At 47.2% G+C, this 20531-nt stretch overlaps 1 long non-coding RNA gene across 1 annotated transcript in view; it reads left to right on the top strand.

Annotated features, from left to right (window-relative positions):
• The first annotated feature begins 3411 nt into the window (after positions 1-3411).
• Positions 3412-20531, top strand: part of LOC147755482 (uncharacterized) — a 40557-nt gene continuing 23437 nt past the window's right edge. The window contains exon 1 of the long non-coding RNA XR_015329218.1: positions 3412-4068. This is a non-coding gene — a long non-coding RNA (uncharacterized LOC147755482). The remainder of the gene's footprint in view (positions 4069-20531) is intronic.

Here is a 20531-nt window from a genome sequence, read left to right as displayed (position 1 = left end):
CGTACATATTTGACTTTTAACAGTGCAGACGTTATATTGGACAATTTATTCGAGAAAGTGCACATGTGATTATAGGACCGGTTTATAAGAATCAAAGGAAGCCCTGGAGCATTTCGACTACGCAACGAGACTCTACCTCATAAAACGCACCGTGACCGCTACAACGCGTATCTTCTATTATTGATGGGCAAATAAATTGCGCTTTGAGTTCTAGTAGTTACTGTGGGAACGCACATGCTTACTCACAGGAGAGTAAAATCTTTTGTACCGTTTGCCACAGCCTTCTTTGTACCCCTCCATAGCTTTCAGGTTTTAGATACTTCGAGGGCTAATTTTAGCTTTTTGAAAGTTCAGGTACATCGAATAAAGTCGCTTGTATGCAGCGTCGACGCAAGCTATTATTCTGTCCTGAAGGGCTTCGCAACATACATGCCCCTGCTCGCCGCGTATGTTCGTGCTGATAGTAGTAATTTAATGGAAAAGCGAAATGAAAGGATGAGATAGCACGCGCATGTGCATGATCAAAGCTAATGTTGATTTTTAAAATACCAATGAGAAATACATTTATAGATAAAGCAGGCCTATATCGGGTAAAATTTTTGGACAAATTGTCTAAGAAATGCTGTACTACTTTTCTTCAAGTTTTTCTAGTGTTTCTCTACCAGTCTTTCTAGTTTTGCCAAGAAAAACCGTAATCAATGCTAAGCTGCGTAACGCCAACTTAAAAGAACGGATAATCGAGCATTAATCTTAATTAGATCAGCTTTGGTTGGCAGCTCTTGTGTTGAACCTATGTTTTTTGCTTTTCGATCTAATATTACGTCTAATCACGTAAGCGTTCACCAGGTTCATTGTACTTTGTCTTGTTTCCATCGGCCATCTTGCACAACTTCCTCCCATGGCCCCCTGCCTTAGAATTCCTAGCTTTCTCTAATACTTTTCTTTAGGACTGCACTATTCTATGACGCGACGTCAGGCCAAGCGGCAATTCTATAGCGTTAGTGAAGGATTTGTCCTGCGACCTATCGCAATCCGTCGTCCGCTTGGAGGACCGTCATCGTGAAAAGAGGGTGTGTAGCTGAGTGCAACTTGTCAGGCTACCACGCCACGTCAGCTGGTTGCTGGCTCAGCATTGTCCTACCGTTGGTACGGCTGCTTGCGCCGCAGGCCGTTCTAGTAGTCTCATCCGATTCTTTAAATTACGGGTTGGCTATAGCGGGCTGTGTGCCGGTGAGCGACAGTCGGTAGTAGCGGGACGAAACTTATCGGCCTCGTCTTGTTCATCCTAAACTCCAGCGCCTCTGCATTTGCCGCCAGTGCGCGGTCAGCGAACTGCTTCGCATCCGAATGGCGGTGCTGCAGTCTACCCCTCAATCGGCGGCTGGGTTGATTGGGATTCCTTGCTCCTCTTGTGGACAGCTTACGACTGACGGGCCAGCTAGTGTAGGCCAGCTAGGCCAACCGAAGGCCGCCTTGACTGAAGGGCGAAGGGCGGCTTTAAAAGTTTGTGTTATCGCGTGATGAAAGGACTCATCGCGACCGTCGACCAAAATTAGCTAACTGCCGTTTGAGGGTCCGATCCGACCCTATACAGACGAGCAACGGACGCGGGCAGGGCCTGCAGGGTTAGTGAGTTACCAGTTTTGCGATTATACGTATCAGTGGACGACCAGTATAGTCTCTACCAAACGGACGACTAACAAAGACAACAACCATGGGTGGCAGACAAACTAACATACAGATACACGGACTCTAAGACCTCGCTGAAGCCTTACCGAGTCGCACGCACTGCACTACAGCCAGCTTGAATGGGTCGGCATTCGCTCAGCAATGGAGCAATATGGGTATGCCCGTAGTGGTGAGTACAGCACAAATAATTGTTGAGTCTTAGAATGCCTCCCATTGGCCTTCGCCTCACTAAATCCATTGGATTCGAGCGTAAGCCAGCGACCTACCATGGGCAGCGGTCCAGCCATCGTTAACGTTCAAGCCGGCTTTCAATTTCTACTATTGGGGGAGCCTAGTCCTCCTGGTCTAACCCTTGCGGCTCCATCACCCTTGTTTCCGAGAAAGTCAACTTTAGTAGCATTCGTTCTGCTCTTAGCCTGCAGCGTGTAGCTGGTGTACACACGCGAAAGCCTGCTATGCGGTTGCCTCTGAGCACTGTGTTGAGTGCAGCACCACGCAGGCTAGTTCCGTAGGCCTGCCTAGGATGTTGTGTTGGACCTGTGTTCTTTGATTTGTGACCCTTTAGCAATCGTCCAGTACTCTTGGCTCACTGACTTGTCTAGGAAAGTACCTTTGACTGGAGTTGTTTCGCAACTAAGAGGGATCAACCTCTTCGCTTGCCGCTTGTCGGGCATAACACGCTCTTGAACAAGAAATAATCGAGTGGCACCTATAGTTGTAGCAGCGAAGTCCGTGCTGAGCTCATTAGCAAACTGTCGAATTAAGACTGTCCTTGTCCTTTCAAGCGGCAACTCGTCGTAGCCCATGTCGAAACTACTAGTTAACACATGCGACGCAAACAGATCTTGTACAGTGGCCAGGTTTCCTGACTTGGTTTGAATGGCCGCAAAATGTAAGGACACCATACCGCCCCCTATACCGTATAAATGCCAGATTCGCTCTTCTGTTGCGAACGATAACAATATAACCTGGCAGTGATATAACCGGCTAACTGCGATAATAGGCCACATATTTAAATTTGATGAACCCATATTATTTTTACCGTTACCGCTGATGCCATCAGCACAAATCGCGCTCACTAGCAAGTTACGCGTAATGAACAAGTTTAGTATGTATAGTACATTGAACTATTGCGTTAGAGATGAATAGATTGCTTCGGTTGGACGTCTATGCTGATATTAATACTAGTAAACTAACTGGTAGTTTGTGGTTTCCAAGCAAGCGGCGGACCAATGAGTGGAGGCTAACCATCGAGTCGGACAGGCGCCTGAATAGGCGCCGGATCGTCGTGATTGGCAATCGCCACAAAGAGCACGGCCGTTCCCACACGAACGTCGATACGGGCCTTCCCGTCTATCGTCCTGCCTGCTTAGCTGTTCTCGCTAGCTGACGCACGAATAACGCAGGCCGTGTAACCCTCCTCCTTCTCCTCTTCGAATATAGTGCTGCTGTCTGAGTGCCTGCGTGCCGTGGTGGTAGTGCTGGTGTACTGTGTGGTAATATACTGCGGCGGTCAGCTTGCCAAGCTTAGCAGCACGCAAGCAGACAGCGATTCAGGCAGGAGCCGGACAGCAGGCCACTGCTGGCTATGAAGCCTGAGGGTGACCTTTCGCTCCCCCAACCACCAGTGTGGTCTTGCCTCTGCCTTCCTTCTCGAGACCCTTTCTCACTGTGCCATATCGTTTACGGCCCATCCGGCCTCATTTCGCTGCAACTCTGCCGGTTGCATTGCGGCCAGCACGACAAAACCTTGTCCCTATCGATGTGCCCAGGTCTAGCCTCAGTTCGTACTCGGTGTTCTTGCTCGTGGCGTACTTTGCGTTTGGCGTGCTCTATTCATGTACTTTATACAATTGTTCGTATATCGAGAGTGCGCGCGATTACTGTTTAAGGCCATTGCGATGACAAACCTTGGGGGACAACGACGTTAACGACAATGATAACTCGCCATTGACAACAACCTCCGAACGCTTCGCATGTAGAATAAGTCGAATGTCAGTCATTTGTCGTGATGCTAATTGTTGTTGTTGCAAATGTCGTCGATGTTATCATCAACATGTGTATGCATCGTCTGCTAATAGTAGTAATAAAAGTATCTGTGCGTTTGTATCGTTGATTTGCGCTAGAGTTGGGCAGCCCGAGCTTCGAAAATAAGCCGAAGTGCGTTAGATCGGATTGGCGGTGGCTCGAATGCTCAACCGATCGTGTCCCTTCAAATACAAAGGTCATGCAGCTGTCTAGCGTACATACGTAGCCATGATGATGAGCAGCTGATTAGATTTTCGTTCTCTGCGAGAGTGAAAAGCTTCCAACCAACGGAGTGTTTCATCGGGTTACCTCGACGTCGTTAAAACTATTGTTCCTATCGCTGCAAGGAAGGTAAGTGACTGCATAAGGGTTCTACTCTTTTTAACTCTGGTTCTCTTTTTCTCCGTAGCTCCGTTGCCATATTTTGCCCTTGATTTTCGCACAGCGCACGGCAGACGTGTAAGCCTATCAGACTTGTCGGCAGAAATTCACATCTATCCGCCTCGTCGCTGTTTTATGGAATCGTTAGTTATGTATGCTTATAAAAATACAATTATTAAATAAGCATAGGCTTTGTAAAATATTCAAACGGGGTATAAAAAACTAAAAAACATCGAAGGAAAAATCGAACTGCTCCATTCTGGTTAGCTGTCAAATGCCCAGACTTCAAAGCAACCTAACTTATGTCACCTGCCGCGTGAGCAAGACCAAACGATAATGCGTCATTTTTATAGGCAGAGATAGCTGCGTCTGTAGATACGCCACTTGTAGTATTGACCAGTACCGTCTGTTTCTGTATCCTGTGACTTTTGCTTCACTCTAGCTGAAGCCCGAATCAATTTGCACTGATTGATTCTTTCTTAGCATGATAACTAATGAATAGTCCTTAGTCACAGGAAATCTGCGCATCAGTTGCTAACTGGGTACCAATATCGGGAGCATTAGTACCAGAAATATAGGAATGAGTACAGTCTACCATTAAGGCCGCAGACAGACAAAACGCTTTGACATTCTATGGTACAATCACCCGCCTGCTCATAACCCCACATTGGCATGCACGTGGTGTTTGCCATCGCTGATTCCAAGTCGCGAGTAAGAGAAGGGAGGGGGGGGGTAACAACGAAACACATACGAGTCCTGGTTCTCAGTTTCCTCTTCAACCAACCTGTTCTTCACGCCAAACCCTTAAAGACTCATTGCCCTTATGTGCAGTTTAACCCCCTTCAAAAATTCGGCTTCATTCGGTTTGCACGGAAGGAAAGCAAATTCGCTAGTGTAACCGCAGCGGCTGAAGAGCCAGGTTTCGTGAACGCTGTTTTTCTTCATGCGGTTCGTGCACGTACGAATCAATGCAGTGAATGTATCTGTTGAGTTAAGTTAAAGGTTGAGGTCGAAAGGAAAAGCCTATAGGCCGACATAGTATATAGACAGGGGGATGTCAGAATTGGAGAGCGAGCTGGTTGTAATGAAGATAAATCTATTCATGATGCCGGCCAAACTGAGGCAATAACTCCGAATTAGAGCCACAAGATCCCGTCGGCACTACTAGCAGCAATAGTGGTTGGTGTGGTAGTGATGGCAAAGCTGTCGGCTTGAAATGAACAACCAAGATGAACGTTACAAGCCATCGAGTCAGTTTCCGCGGCCACTCGCTGCAGGTAGCCAAGCAGGGGGCATTTCAGGTTGATTGGCAAGACGGAACGGACCGGCGGAACCTTCAAATCGGGTGAGGCCGAGGCAGCGTCTATGGCAGTTAGAAGACAGCAGCCTACAACAAGCGCCGCTGCTACTGCTATAGTTTAACATTAGCCGTCATCGTCAAGGCCGTCGAGGAGGCTGAACACGCGTATCGACACGCTCCTTAAAAGCTCTCATATGCTTGATATTATATAGATATGTCGCCAATCTTGGTTTGGACATCTCTAGCATAGTCACCATCTATGATTAATCGACTAAGTGTTTAACAAAAAAGAAGAACATACGTCAGTCAAGCCGGTCTAAGGACTTTTATTACTGATGATCTTGTACGACTGTGCAAAGCGCGGTCTACACTCTGTTAACGAGCGTCGAGCAATCCATTTTGCTACACCTGTTGTTTGTTGCTGTCGATTTTGTAGTTGTAGTTAATGCTGCTGTTTTTTCCGCAACGACAGCATTTTATAAACGTGATCGGCACAAATGGACTGGTAGCCTATGACGTTCTGGCTCCCCTAACCAATAAAACACCAGCTAGAGATAAACAAAGGTCGGTCTGTTCGTGAGTAAAAGTAGTTTCTTATCGAGAAAGCAAACGAGCACAACTTCATGGCAACAGTCACATTTTAGGCGTTTTGCTTAGCATCAAAACGTGAGCATGCTTTTTCTGTTAGAACGAGCACTACGCGAAGATCGATGGCAGAGTAAACCCCTTCCTAAGGCTCTGCCAGGTTTGCGGTATTTCTTTGTGTTCAAAAGGGACGAAAAAGACCCAGCTGGTTCCACCCACCTCTTCATAACTGGGCAAGAAAAACGGCCAGGAAGAACTGACCAAGTTGAAGGTCCAACCTACCTGCATATCAGTCTATCTTTGGTGTTGCGGTTGTTTTTGTCAAACGTCAAGTTGCTCTTGCCTCACGCCGCGTACAGTGCGTGTTTAGTGATGGTGGTGATACTGCCTCTTCGCTTAGAGGATCCTGATCTACTCTAGGGCAACATGCATGCGGACACATACATGAACGTACAGACACGCCAGCAAATTCGTATACGCTCACATACTCTCTTTTAGTACATACTTTCTTGCATGCACACCAAACCCAACGAAAGAGGCAGACGGCTTTGCTCCTGGCCTTGCCCCTTCCGAGCACGAGGCAGCACGGACGTTCGTGCAGTAAAGCGGTCTTCTCCGTAGTGCCGCCATTACTGCTACTGTTGTCGAGAAGGCGTGGCAAGCTTGCCTCCTACTGCTGCTGCTGTTAGTGGTGATTTTAAAGCCGGGGAAGGGGGAGAGGAACCGCCTCCACAAAGGAGAGAAGACGGGACGGCAAGGGGCAAAGCCGACCAGCAGGCTGCCATCTCACCGCTAGCGACGGTGCAATAGTAGTTTGTCGTTGCCGGTCCCAAAAAGAGGCTTCCTTCTCCTGGATTCGCTATGCACCTTCGTCCCCAACAGCCACCATCCGGCGGCAGCACGACCAGCAGTACTACCGTGTTTTCTCCGCGCCTGCCTAGGCCAGCTAACCTGTGCCGTAGTTCAACACAGGGTGGAGTTGGCGGCGGTGTATCAAAGGCGGGCATGCAGCCTGCTGCTTGCTAGGCAAACTCCGCTTCTTGTCCTGGTCGCACCTCCCCCAATCACATTCCCAACACGATCCCTAAATGGACCCTGAAAACTGAATAGTGCCACTACCGCTGCTGCTGGTTGGTTAAACTATCGTCGTTTTTTCCCTTTGCTCTTCTGCTTTCAGTACAGAGTAAGAGACTAATACTTACACATCGAGTTCCAATAGGACATTCATAGTACGAGTAATGCAGGTTGTGCCGGTTTAAGCTCATGTCGACATAGTTATTATTAATACAATATATATACACGAAGGTTGAGGTGGGCTACGATCTCAGGTAAATATAATAATAGCAGTATTAGCGAAATCTAAAGTCGAAAATCTAGGTGTGCAGGAGTTATTATAGGCAAGCCTTCCTTTGTTCATACCAATCCGTCGCATTTTTTACCGTTGCCTGTGAACCACTAAGCGCATACACGTGCAGACTGCTCAACATACACAAGTTTATGTTATTTGATGCTACAAAGCGATCCGTCTAATCAATATTTCTATAGATTGGACAATGGCGAAAAACTAATGTAAAACTTCGGTATCTGTGATGCTGTAATGCTATAACTGCAACTAGATTGAAGGTGTTCGTGTGAACTTTTCATGTTCCGGCCCCGTACATCTAAGAGGGATGACCAGAATAACAAACAATGTGCGGTCGTTTAGTTGAAAGTCCCTTTTCTAATTGCGGCCTTATTTTTTTCATTGCGTACGTTATGGCTACACATGGTTTAACGGATTGGTGGCTGGGTGCGTTTCTATACCCTCCCATGAGTACGTATATGTGTATACGTGTTAGCCTGTAAAGGGTGAACGATAGAGCCTTTTTGCTGATTCCTAGGTCTCATCGGTGGAAACGCTCACGCCTGCTAGCTCTTAGTGTTCACCGCGCCGCTTATACGGCGACCTCCGCCTATCCTTCCGCTTACGGTGTCGAAGTCACTGCATTGTTTCCCCATCTATATTTCTGTTTTTTCTCCTCCTTTCTTCGTTTCCCCGCTAAAATAAGAGGAATTCACTCATTCTCGGCGTTGTTGTCCGCTAGCTGGCGGACAACCAAGCAGAGGCGCCCGACCGACAAGCAGTCGGCCGACCAGCTGGCAATAAAGCCAAAAAGTAAACTTAAGCACAGCGCTCTCACACGAATACCCCGACACATAACACGATTTTAACACGATCGACTTAATGCGATAAAACACACAACGGCACATTTGTCAGGATTGGGAACAAAAGTGGCGGCGCGAGGCCGGGCAACGAGACGCGCGATAGAAGATACAACTGGGTGGCGGTGAGTGAAAAGTGATGGCTGGCGAATTGTCGGGGTAGAGAACATACGCACGAAAAAGAGGGAGAGGGTGAAAAGGCAAACAGGAACAAACACATAAGGGAAAATGGCAAAGGAACAACGGAGAAATTGGGGTCTCTGATCAAAGCTAGACTCTTCTTCTTCTTCGTTTACGTCGTCTTCTAGGGCAGCGGAAAAATGGGTGAGAGAACAAAAATCAAGGGGATAGCCTGCTGTTACGCTTTGCATCCTTCCCTGTCTGTCTGTTTGCAACTGAATGCGCAAACTCAGCTGCGAACGGCTCAAACTGTTTAAAGCGGCCAGTCCCAATGCGATGAGTTGGGCGAACGCGTTGGGGTGCGGGGGCGACGATTTGCCGCTAAACGAAAAGCAGCCGTTCACTGGTGTTCGCCTTCATCTGCCAGCCGCTACGTATCCAATGGGAGCCCGTTCAGGCCGACCTGATCTCCAGAGCTCCCTTAGAGAATTGTTCCTACCCCTGCGTGGTTTTCTTTTAGTAGCAGCGGTGCCGGTAGCGTTGGAAAGCCATCGGCGCCAAGATGGCCATGAATCTTGGAAGCAGAGGATGGAGCACATTGCTGCTAAGCAGTTATAGCTGCAGTTCGCTACGCTCACAATCATGACGAAGACTCTAGTCTTCTTTGCGGAGAGAATCGCTTCGTTTCTAGAGAGTCTAGCGACTTGAACGAGCGGCCAATGAACGAATAAACGAGCGAACCATTGTCGACGACAAAGACGGGCGAGCTGCTGACAGGAAATAGCGTCTGACGGCGCCCCGCGCGTCATTCTAAGTAGAAGAAGAAAGAGAAGGGGATGCCCCGAATTGAGACGCTCGTTTTGTTTATAGAACACTACCACCGGCTCGTGATTATTTCTTCTGAGATTCGCCAGCCTTTCGTACCCGAGACCGTCGCATAGGATCTGCTAACAGAGGCAACGAAAGCAAACAAGACGCAAAACGATGCGTCGATGTGCAGATGTGTGTGAATCCGGGGAAATTGTGGGTGTAGTGGCCTTGGAAGTTGGACGCAGCGGTGTATGTACTGTGGCGGGTAATTTTTTAACAGGAGAGCGAGGTAGAGTAAAAGGGCTGGTTCAAGTTGGGGATATGTGAAATTAAGAAACGATTGCAGGCATTTCGCTGGTCGGCTGAACACGTTTGGAGATGAGCAGCGATCTACGTACAGCATATGGAGGGAGAAGAATGTATTACAATGGGTGGATATTTCTGAACTATCTACCGCTGAGCTCAACGATTTGAAACAGGCCATGTATTCCATGAACCGTGCTGTTGCTTATCTGTTGCCGTTTATTAGATATTATAGTGTACATCTGCGCGCTATCCATTAGCCTGTTTTAGTTTTAAGATTTGCCATCGCGTCTAAAACGGAATCCGCACTTAGTAAAGTTCCTAAAGAGTCGACCTTACTGCCCAACGCAACATGTCCTCTATACTTTAAATTCCGCATCGATTGAGTACTACATTTCTGTGTACAATATATAGTTCTAAAGTGTAAGTATATTCAGCAAATTAATACCGAAACTATGTATTCATTCCATAACCTAAGAGTTTTTGGCTTCAGTCAGCAACAAAGTTCTTGATCCTATTATATGCAGCGAAAGCCACCTTAAAAAGTAGTCGAATGAACTGAATATGTCTGTGCCTGATGTCTAATACACGCAGTTTGAATGTGCGCCTCTTGATGTATTTGTTACTATGCGCACCTACATACAGATAGCCGTGTGCCTGTTTGTAAGTGTGAGTCCATCTAAGTTCGTGTGCCTGTGCGACAGCCGCTTGTACAGTCTGCTTGCAAATTCAATTGTCTTCTTAGTCTTCTATTCTTCCTTCTCTTCCTCTTGTGTTTTTGGCGCGTTCGCGCACGCTCGACTACCCCCGCCAGTCGTGGCGGTGGTGATGGCGGCGCCCGTTCGTCGGACCAACCAACCGGGGTCTCAGCTCGTTACCCTGTTTAGCTGCTGCTGCTACTACAACTGTAGTCATTCCCCTATACCCCAGCTGTATGCAGCGCCTCCTACCACTACCACTATACCCTGTACACTTAGGGGTCACAGAGCAGGGTTCCGTCGAGTTGCCTGCCGCTCGTGGGCCGGCTTGCCGCCTGGCTGTCCGCCATTACCCGCCCGCGTTTGCTAGCCGACTCTACTCACTCGACCATGGCTCTGCCACCTGTTAGATCAGGGTCCATTTTCCCGTCGACCCAAAACGGATGGCAGTAAGGAAGCCTATCCGACCCATTTATACAGAGTCACCCACTCCCTTTCCATGCGGCGTGCTTTGGTCTTTCCCCCGAAGGACCGTCATGACGTAAGAAACGCGGTAGCCGCCCCCGCGATTACCGCATCACTTACCGTTGCACTACCAACGCTATGACTTTTAGCAACGCCGCACCTGTCGACTAGCAAATGCGACAATACCACGGAATGTAGGAGGCGAACATAGGTGAAGCTACGGCTAACAGGTTGCTCCCTTCGTGGACTTGCCTTTGCCTCGTTCAAGCTAAGTAAAACCGACCGACAGACCACCAAACGAAGCCATTCAGGGAATTCATGGAAGGGTACGACTGAGAGAAGCGATAAAAGAGTTCGTATAGTGGTGGCGGTGGAGCTGCTATGGCGCCAACAACTGGCTGGCACCGGTTAGCAGATTGACGAGCTCCCATAAGCCGAAGTGCCCTGTGCCATCTGATAGCACCACCACAGTAGCAATCATTATGATGGCAGTGGTAGTGACACCAACAGTTGGAGCGCCACGCCATGCCTGCAGTAGCGGAAGCCACGCTTGGTAATTCAAAGGACAAAAACTAGGGGGGACATAGGGCAGCATCTGAGAGTTTGGAAGGTAGGGCATATTGCAGACTGTTATAGGAGGTTGCTCGCAGTCGTGGTTGGTTAGCGCATGGTGGTGATAGTGATGTCGTTAGTGCCTGTCCCTGGACTACAGTTCAAACTCCGGCTTTGTCTCTGCCAACCTTGTCTGTCTGGGAACGTCGTCGTGTCTGTGGTAGTGTGAACAGCATGCAGCTGATATTCAACAGCTGCCTAACGAGATCCTTCCACCGGGGATTCCCCCAACCCCCCGAATCATTGCCAGATTCTCTTCTCTGCGAAACCTCGTACTTAGCTTAAACAGTATAAAATGGCTAACGGAGAAAGACTTTTCTCGTTGCTAGATAGGAATGGCACTGATTGGGGTTTTCGGTTTCTGTGTCCATTGCTTCACTGCTTCAGCACTTCGTTGGTTCATTTGACGATTCGACGGTTAGTCTTTCCGACGAATGATTTCTCTGCTCCGATTGCGGCCGTCCTGCTGCAGCCCTTCAAAAAACTATTCGAAACCCAAATGGGCTGCAGAAGCTGTACTTGTTGTACAGCATAGAGGAGAGCGGTCGGTGTGTGGCAGCTGTGGCAATAATAATCTCAGAATCAAAAAGAGAAACAAAGTACAGCCTGACTTACTGTGACCCTTTACTGCCTTCGCCTCGTTTACTTGACCTCTTTAGGCGTTTTTGTCTAAACGCCGACGAGTCTCGAACGAGAGGCGCCGACAGAGCTAAAAACGATTGGATCAGGAACCGCCAGTCGAACAGCGGAAGATACTTGGGAAGCACATCAGTATATTTTTGCAATTTGTCCGGTCTAACCACTAGTATACACAAGGACGAACTTACATACATGGATAATACCGACAGTGTAGACACACGCAACAGTTTAGAGATGCTCTGCAAATATTACATTTCAGAAGGATGCGTGGTGTACTAGACCTTAATACGCAAATAGGATCTAATGTAATGAAAACAATGCACGTGATGCCAGAATGTGATAATGTAGTTGACAGAACTATTGGGAGATTAGCAGTGAATTATACCTTAACTCTCATAAAAGACCTAAGCCTCAAAAGAGCCAGAAATAAATACGTGATCATGAAGCGCACTGCGATATGTCGCTCGTCTACAGGTGTTGACCTATTTTGATTAAGTTGCTGGTTAACTTGGTTCAATCTGCGGATTACCAACTGTCATTTGTCAATATAAAACGAACGGCATAACGTATGTGAAATAAAAAGAAAAAGAGACAGATAGACAATGATGGACAATTTACAGCAGTCGACTACGTTCACTCGCAGGGAGAATAGACTAGAAAAGATGAGGTTGTCGTAGCAGAAAAAAGTTAACCCTAATACAACACTTTCACTTATTGCTAGGTACGAGTAATAAAATAAATGAATATTATATTAAAAATATATAGAGCAAATTCGTTGCATCCTATTATTCCATGTCTGTTAGAGGAGAGGTCTGGCGAGTTACACTGGATTACCGAAATGTGTATTACTGTTTCGTAGTGGTCAAGCGCAAGCCATTATTATCTTCACTTTTTGGCGAATACCCTACGAAATTCTGGTGGTTTGCAGCGACCCTATACATAAGCGCAAAATAGCTGAAGGTCCTGCAGACGCTACTACGCTTTAACGTACTCGAATATCCATATACCCAGGCGCCAGTGGGGTACAGACGACTCCGCCGTAGTGCCACCTATGATCGAGTGAAATGGATGGTTATGCTGTGAAACCGTGCTGTGGTCATCGGACACGGTGATATTTAGCTTGATTTTTGATTTTGATGTTCATTGCCCATTGGTCGTTTGCTGCGCGCTGCTACTCCATGTGACGCCACTCGTGCCTCTGCACCGGCTTCTACTTCCGCGTTCGTCCGGTGCCATAGATGCCCAAACACTAGCAAGAGCAAGAGATAGTTCTTTCGCAGCAGCCTGACGAGTTGTGAGCTCTTCCTTTTCCTCAGCGCGAGCCAGCCGTCACCATTGAGATTGCTACTGATGGTCTTGATGCGGCTGACGCGACTAGTGCTTCTCGTGCTGTTCCTGTCTCATTCTGGTCATGGCAGCTTACTTTATTCATTGAGGTCGTTTGCGGTGCCTTCGCTCAGTGGCAACAGCACCGTTATTGCTACACTGGCATTGCCGCAGCCCGATTCGCTGTGAGGACGCGTCGGAAGAGAGAGAGGAAGCTGGGAGGTTCTCGTGGGCAAGTATGGGCCCCCAGCCGCTTTCCTGGGACAATGAGTCAGCCATTTGCATAATGCGCCGCTTCCGTCTAGATGTGTCTGTTCCTGGTCGTCGCAGTGATGATGGTGCTACTGCTGCCTATTTGAACATTTCCGTCATTGCAGCAGCTGCGGCGACGACATCTCACCCCATGCCCCGCATTGGTAGCTCATCATAGCTCAACTGTTGACATGTGCATAATGCTAAATGCAGAACCGAATCGAGTCGCGCGATGCACAAGAGAAGAATCCGACTATTGATAATAATCGAATAACAGGATATTTTCCCTTGCTTGTCCGCTTGTTTTTGTTAGCTTGACTAACTTATAAATAAGTGAATCCCAACAATACATTCGATATAGACGTCCCACGTACCGAACCACACACATCGTGCCGTCTTTTTAGCCAGTAACGTTCTCTCATTTGCCTTTCGCTATGCTCAGCATTGAATTGCCTTTCAGCTAGCTGGGGTACAGCCGCAATAAGCTAGTCAAACGCTTTCGAGTCTAGTTGAGCACGGATTAATTGACTGTGGAATGATCAGCAACCAAACGAGAGTCCTCGTTTAAGCGCATCATGTTATCGAAGGCCGTCGTCAACAGCCGGCTTAGTGGCTCTTTCTACCTATCATTTTTACGGCCTTTTTCCTAATTTCCCCTGTCTGTTGCTACCAGCTGGCCATTTCCTCGTTGACTATCGACAGCCAACACTCTTGTGCGCTACTACTACCACTGAACAAATCTAACATCAAGTATAGCCATTTCTGCAGCAGGAGCCCAAGGACGGACGGATAAGATAGCAAGAAGCAACACGGTGAAGGAAATAATTTAAGAATAGGAGAACTGGAAGAGGGAGGGGTCTGTGATGAACGGCTGTTGCGCGGTTAGTTATATCACGGCCGCTACGGACTTTTTCGTTGACTGCGGACGTTGGCTGGTCGCTATTTGCAGGAATGAATATCTGTGACAAAGGGCTTCGGCGTGCCCGAACTGGCCTAGCATGCTCGATTTTTTTGGCGTCTAGGAACTGGTAGACTTTGTTAGCGTCCTGGTCCCGCCATAGTTGGCTTGCCCATACAAGATTCTATCTGTGTGAATATCTTGACGTGGGTGACTTCTTAGCAGTATCTGTGGGTACTTTTTACTGGCTACGAGGAAGTGTGAACGGTACTTATGAGTTCGTATCGTGAGACAGTTTCGAGCGTATCTCAACAGCACCAACTTAGTCGAGGGCAACAGTACGGTTATTCTGCGTAGCTGCTGATGCTGGTTTTACTGTTGCTCCCTGTAACTGCTCATCAAGTTCTTTATTCACCTTCGTAGGTTGGCCCTCCAACCAAATTGCTGGGCGCATATCGCAGTGGTGCGCCCGGTCGGTACGGTGCTATACAACGAACGAGCAAGATTTGGTAGATAGGAGGACAGGAACATCATCTAAACTACGTGTGTTGGCTATATGTAATCGGTGTGTGTCTTGAACTGCTTGGGCCGGCCTGCTCATTTAGTCACCAAAGTTATGGCTGCTTTGTTCTCATACTGGCTAACGTCTTTTCTTCCACGATCCTCCCTCTGTGCACCCCTTTCATTTTTGCCCTTTGTCGTAGCTCAGCAGTCAACCCACCGACACTGTCTCTTCCGACTTTCTTATACATTCACCATTTTTATCTGCACTGTAATCTCTCCTTTTGCATTAAGTGATGAGAGCTCACTTTCATCTTTCTGTTGATTGTCGGTCAGCGGAATCCTATGGCCATCTGGGCCTTAGGTGGTCCGTTCCCGTGCGTCTGTGCCCTGTGTCACCGCTGTGGAGACACATGACACAATATGGACAGGACGAGAATGACAGTCGCTGGGACAAAAGCCCCTAACTGTCTGTGGTGCTCCATTTTCGGCCATCGCAAAGGCCGAACGCCGAGAGCTTTGCAGGAAAACGACCGTGCACGCGCAAGAGGAAGATAGAGAGAGAATCTACGAGAAGGAGGATTTAGGGAAAAGGATAAACGAATAAAAAGAAAGAAGCAAAGACGAGCATCAAACAAAGCGGACCCTCATAGATCTCGTCCATGACGAGAGAGGGAAAAGCAGTTTCTTGCTGGCGCGGACCTGACCCTAGGTTAAGACAGACTTCTACTGCTGTCTTTTGAGGTTCTACTAGGGAAGTTTCTCCTGAGTGGTCATATAAGTTCCTATTGCTTTCATCTGCTTTGCCTGACGGCTGAGCCCGAGCCGCGCAGATACCGTTGCTTTTCAGTAATGGCAAGCAAGCATGCCGGAGAAAGCTAGTGACTACTGCGTAAAAAGGAAGGCCAGTTGATCCAATTAAGGTGTTGTCCGCAGAACTTTTCATATCAGAAGCTGAAGCGCTTTAGGTTAGGGGAAGGGTATTTAAGCCAAGACCGCTGCCGCGGCTCCTGCTGTCATCAGTGTCATTCGCCTTCGTGATTTCGCAGGGCGCGCCGCCTGCTTTGGTCAGTAAACTGCTGTGCGTCTGAGCGCATTTCTAGCGGTTTTGGTGTATATGTTAGCCTGACCAAGTAAAATTAGCCGCCAGGCCCTCCGCGGCCAACACGTCTATTCGTCTATTCGCGGCCAACTATTGCCGTCTGTTCGTTAGCCCGCAGATCGAAATCGATGAGGACTTCAGATATCCATAAACATGCCTATTTCGTCTTTCAGGCCACTGCTTCGTGGTCACCTCTGATCAATGCCTATTGAATACATAGAGGATTATACGTATAATTAATTACAAACACAAGGAAAAGCGCGTGATTTTGTGCTTGGTTATTAGGAACTAAGGTTATACTCTTTGGAGCAGGGGACGGGGTCGATTGTCTGTGTAACTGGCTCACCCGCCCAGCGTCCGGTTCCGCATTCGGCCCCTACAAACATACACAAATCGACAGAAACTTGATACGTTTCGCGTTTTCCACTATTCTCTCTATTTTATTATATTACATGAAATACAACCTGGGTCATAAGGACACATTAGACGGGCATATACGTGAGTTTTGAGAAAAATTTTTTTGCATAACGTAGTTTTGCGTAACTTGTATCTAACAACGACCGAGAATAGGTTTTCGATATTGCCCTATTGCAGTTATCACTTAACTTTTCCATATAAATTTATTCGCTTTAAGACTCGACTGCAGCCCCTTGCTCTATGTTTGATCGCGCCTGACTCATTCAACTGACATGGTATTCACACCAGACAAGTATGCCTTGGGAGCTCGATGGTACTGTAGTACCGGCTGTACCGATTCACAGCATAACGCATCTATGTATCAGTTTTTTCCCCTATTTATTATATATCAATAACCGTAAAGACACGTTCTTCAAGTCGGGTCGTTACTTCACGAACGGCCAGTGTAAACCGTTCTAAAGCGACTAATCAGTCCACCTTCTGTTTATCCCCTTGGCCACGTAGTCTTACTTATCTAACTACCCACTCAACCAACATTTACCTAGCCTATGGCTAGCCAGCCACCACTGGCAACTCCATTATTTTTTTTAATTTTGCAAGCTTCGCTCAGAACTAGGGCTGAAGCAATCGGCAGGATGACGAAGGAAGGAAAGGAGGCGAAGTCGGACGAGTCATCTGGCGGGTTCATTTGCTGTTCTCTCCATAGTCCGTTCGTCTCTGTTACCAGTGAAACACCTGCTCCGGAAGGCAAGCCCATATCCTGAAGCAAAGATGGTCGGCAACTGCCCTCGGCCTGCGGCGTACTACGCAATCGCAGCCGCCAGCATCTTTGCACGACCTGATGGGCGTCCAAACGGTCAGCTCAACGGAACGTCCTCGACGTCCAACGAAGTCAGCTTTTACCATGACCGCTTCCCACCGAGCGCTTCTAGCACACCAACCATCATGCAAAAACACCCTTTGAGGCATCGACCGCCTGCGTCATCGGCTACTCCGCCCAACGCCCGGTTCCTCGACTCGGCTTACACATACGCACACAACCTGGAAGACACCCTTTCGTACGCTTCCCTTTTTCCACCATTCTCACTCTCTCACACATAGTCGTGGGCGACGAATAGATTCAGAAGATCATTGGGATAGGACAGAGACTCACTGCAGCCGCTATTGGCAGTACTAATACTACTACTAGTACTGTTATGAAGGAAGTATAGCAGCTCAAGTAGTAACGGTTGCTATAATCTTGGGAGCGGTGGTGGCAACCCTAGCAGAGGATGTGGCTCCGTGGATCGAAAGCAAGCGGCTTTAGACGTCGTAGGAAAAAGGTGGACGAAGAAGCTTAAAAAAGGAAGGATAGAAAAATTGGTTTACTTTATTTTATGGCTTCTTGGCGATCAGGCTGGAGCTGGCCATGCTTCATTTATCACTGACCGGTGAGCCCAGCCATGGGAAGTGGGACCGACCCATCGGTCGGTGGGTTGGCCTTCAACCGCTGGTTCCGTTTTCTCTATCGCCTTCGCCGGCTACACGGCGTTTCGTTGCTTCTTTCCTATTTCGTTTGGGTCTCTGGCACTGTGGCCTCGTTGGCCTCCACAGACCTCTAGCAGCCTGGCCGACTTTTTTAGCCCTCGGGCTCGGTTTGCTGCAGCCGCTGCCGCTGCCAGTCAGCTACGATCGTTCGATCGAACGGTTTTTGTACGGCAAGCGGCTCTTCGCCGCTACTTTGCTATCTACCTGCCAGAAACCGGTCGCTTGCTTGGACTTGCCTACTTAGCGTATCCATGCCCCCTTTTGCCGCGCTGCCACGTTGTACCCGTAAAGTTGGTATCGCTAGGTAGCTTCTCCTTGGGCTCGTGCAGCTCGTCGTTTTCAAACGCTGATGCAATGCAGTTTCTGCGTTTCCTACGAGCTGTACCCCCTCCCCCAAGTACCCCGGTGAGTCTTTTAGAAATGCTTTGACGGACAAATTGTAATCAACTTTCTTTTTTGGCCAAATGCTCAAAGTCATTTATATTGGTGTACGCAGAGAAGGCTAGTAAGATGTGGGTGTTGAGCATATATTAAAAGGGTAATTTTTCACGTTTTAAAAACGAGTGTTATTTTATCGGAATTTTTTCCTCTAACGTCTAGCAGTTGTTACGTTGTTCCTTCCTGTTAGGGATAGGGTCATGCTTGTACCATAGTCATATATTCTCTTACATGTAGCTGTAAAATAGGATCGAAAAGCACACACTTGTTTTTCGCAAAAATTATATGCGCGCCTAATTCATCTGTATTTTTGTTACTTGCGTTACAATATCGTTATTATCTCGATAATATCGTTTGTTTAAAGAACATAATAGGAAAGTTCGATCATAAACAAAATGTATTGCTTCGATTACATTATGTTCTCTAGTATGAGTTGTCAGTACAAGCCCATGGATTCCGAATCAATTGTTGCGTAGCAGTTAGGTTATTCTACCGACTTTTTCTAGTGCTTCACTCAGTTTTACGCCTTCGAAACTACGTTCAAGTCGAGATTGTTAAGAAGCGGCCCCTACCTATACGCTGGCAGTATGTATTGGAATAATAATCTTGAGTGTAGGAACCAATATGTGTACGTGTGAACGATACGTTCGAATATCCGTTTTTAGAGATCGATCGTGAGGTTCAATACCAGCCATCAGCAACAGCAGTTTTTTTCTCCTTTTGCTGCTATGGGGGCGTGTTAATACTGCTAAATATGCTCTACTCACGAATCCATCCATCTTAAAGTAGTTTCTGCTGAGATACCCGTTTGCTTGCCTATTTGAAGACGATATCGATGTTTCCTACTTTCATCGTGCCCTGCTGGCGATTGCAAGAAGAAGTCATAACTTTTCCCTCTACAATTACAAGGCATGAAATGACCGAACAGTAACGAAGCGGAGCAAGGAATTAATTGCAGTGCATCGTGACCTATATGGTGACAGACAAAGGTATATCACGACACAGGGTGCCTGCTTAGTCATCAGACTGTACGTGAGTGGTGCCAATGGCCCATGTCCCCAGTCGCGAACCATACGCCCAGTAACACCAATGCGGTACTGGGTCTGCGCTTTCTTGGCCCGTTCTGCCTGGGAGGCAAATTTATTTGCTTTGAGGACCATCTGCGACGCGTTTCAGTCGTTTATTCATTATCCCCTTGTACTTATTTTCTAGTTAGCGTAGCAATAACTACAAGAGCTCGAAAGTAGACAATAGTCACTTCGCCATCTGGGTCACAGAGAGCCGTAGACCACGACTCAATGACCCACCTTTAGACAGAACCATGTTTACGACTTTATAATAACCCCAAAGAAAGCGAGGTTAAATTATTACACTTGCTAGTTCTCCTGTCAAAGGACATAGCAAACGGCCAAAGAACTATGTATCATAAACGCTTGGATATTTGCTAGAACGCTTTGAAGTAATATTAATAGTGAAAGCTATGTCAAATTTTAATATACAAACAATATAACACCGCTTACGACGAGTCAGTTTGTTCGTCTACTTCAGAGCAGGAAAGTCGAGATCGACTAGGCTCATATCATTCGTGTTTAATTGATGCTACTTTTATTTCTACATTTAGCTAAAATTATTAACAACATTTAAAATAAATGAGCCAACTTCAATGAATTCTGCCAAGGTCGCTGCGTCAACCAGACGGATTCGCAGACACATGGTAAAATTTAGATTTCAGGATCTCGCTCACTTTTTACGTCAAGTAATTCGGCTGTATGCGGGCAAAAACGATTATGACCGATCATGCTGTTCCATTGATGGAAAATGTATTGTAACTGATTGATAGTGGTCCATGCTTTACTTATCAAGGAGACCACGTGAAGGATAGCCAGTGATCGAATACTTCGACTTTCGGACTGCATGCTAAATGCTGCATGGGTTAAAAGACACGCTCCATATAGCGTAAATTTTGAGGCTTGCCTATGACGTTGAAGGCACACACGAGCTCAGCTGAGACACTAGCTATAAATACCGTACAGGCATTCTCCTGTACCATATAGGTACAGCACGTAGTTTACGTAAAACGAAACATGGTTTCAAAGAAGTTCCTTAAAAACGACGATCTCGTTTTGTGAAGGCAACAAATGGTCGGACATTTGGCATCATATATGAATATAATACCAACGAATAAATATATTACCTACTCCTCCTCGAAAGTGTTACTTTAGAAGAATTTAGCAGATG

Source organism: Varroa destructor, unplaced genomic scaffold (genome assembly GCF_002443255.2).
Source record: "Varroa destructor unplaced genomic scaffold, Vdes_3.0 BEIS01000005.1, whole genome shotgun sequence".
NCBI lineage: Eukaryota > Metazoa > Arthropoda > Arachnida > Mesostigmata > Varroidae > Varroa > Varroa destructor.
The sequence above is the reverse complement of the archived record's forward strand: the minus strand, read 5'-3'. Positions and strand labels throughout refer to the sequence as shown.